Consider the following 1,351-nt stretch of genomic DNA (forward strand, 5'->3'; position numbering starts at 1 on the left):
ACGACTGTCGGCCTCGGTGATCAGTGTGTTAACGGAGCAAGGGTGGAGGAGATCCCGGGACTGTAGGTTTCGGTGATCAGGGTGTTAATGGGACGGGAGGTAGAGGAGATCCCAGGACTATAGGAATCTGTGATCAGTCTGTTAATCGGGCGGGAGGTCGAGGCGATCCCGGGAATGTAGGAGTCGGTGATCAATGTGTTAATGGGGCGGGAGATAGAGGAGATCCGGGTAAACTTTGTGTCTGTGATCATTGTGTTAATGATGCGGGAGGATGATGTTTTCCCGTTACTCTCGGTGTAGATGATCAGTGAGTTAATGGGGCGGGGGCAGAGGAGAACCCAGAACTGTCGGTGCCATTGATCAGTGGTTCAATGGGGCAGGGCGTAGAAGACACCACATGATTGTAGGTGCCGGTGATTCGTGTGTTAATGGGGCGTGGGGGGCGCGGTGGGGGGAGGTAGAGGAGATCCAAGGAACTAATACCTCGGTTATCAGTGTGATAATGGGGCAGGAGGTCGAGGAGATCCCGGGACTGTAGGTGTCGTTGATCAGAGCGTTAATGTAGCGGGAGATAGAGGAGGTCCAAGGAATGTATGTCCCGTGATCAGTGCGTTAATGGGGTGGGAGGTAGAGGAGATCCCTGGACTATGGTTGTCGGTGATCAGTATCTTAATGGGGCGGGGGTAGAGTAGATCTGGAGACTGTAGATGTCGGTGATTCGTGCGTTAATGGGGCGGGATGTATAGGAGATCCCAGGAATGTATGTCCCGGTGATCAGTGTGTTCATGGGGCGGGAGGTGGAGGAGATCCCAGGACTGTATTCACGGTGATGAGTGTGTTAATGGGATTGTAGGTCGATGTGATCCCGGTACTGTAGGTGTCGGTGATCCGTGTTTTAATGGGCGGGGGGTAGAGGAGATCGCTGGAATGTAGGTGTCGGTGATCAGTATGTGAATGGGGCGGGAGGGAGAGAAGATCCCGGGACTGTAGGTGTCGGTGATCCGTGTGTGAATGGGGCGGGAGGTAGAGAAGATCCCGGGACTGTAAGAACATAAGAACATAAGAAATAGGAGCAGGAGTAGGCCAATCGGCCCCTCGAGCCTCCTCCGCCTTTCATTAAGATCATGGCTGATCTGGTCCTAACCTCAAATCTAAAATCATGTCCAATTTCCTGCCCGCTCCCCGTAACCCCTAATTCCCTTTACTTCTAGGAAACTGTCTATTTCTGTTTTAAATTTATTCAATTATGTAGCTTCCACAGCTTCCTGGGGCAGCAAATTCCACAGACCTACCACCCTCTGAGTGAAGAAGTTTCTCCTCATCTCAGTTTTGAAAGAGCAGCCCCTTATTC

Source organism: Heptranchias perlo, chromosome 20 (genome assembly GCF_035084215.1).
Source record: "Heptranchias perlo isolate sHepPer1 chromosome 20, sHepPer1.hap1, whole genome shotgun sequence".
Taxonomy (NCBI): domain Eukaryota; kingdom Metazoa; phylum Chordata; class Chondrichthyes; order Hexanchiformes; family Hexanchidae; genus Heptranchias; species Heptranchias perlo.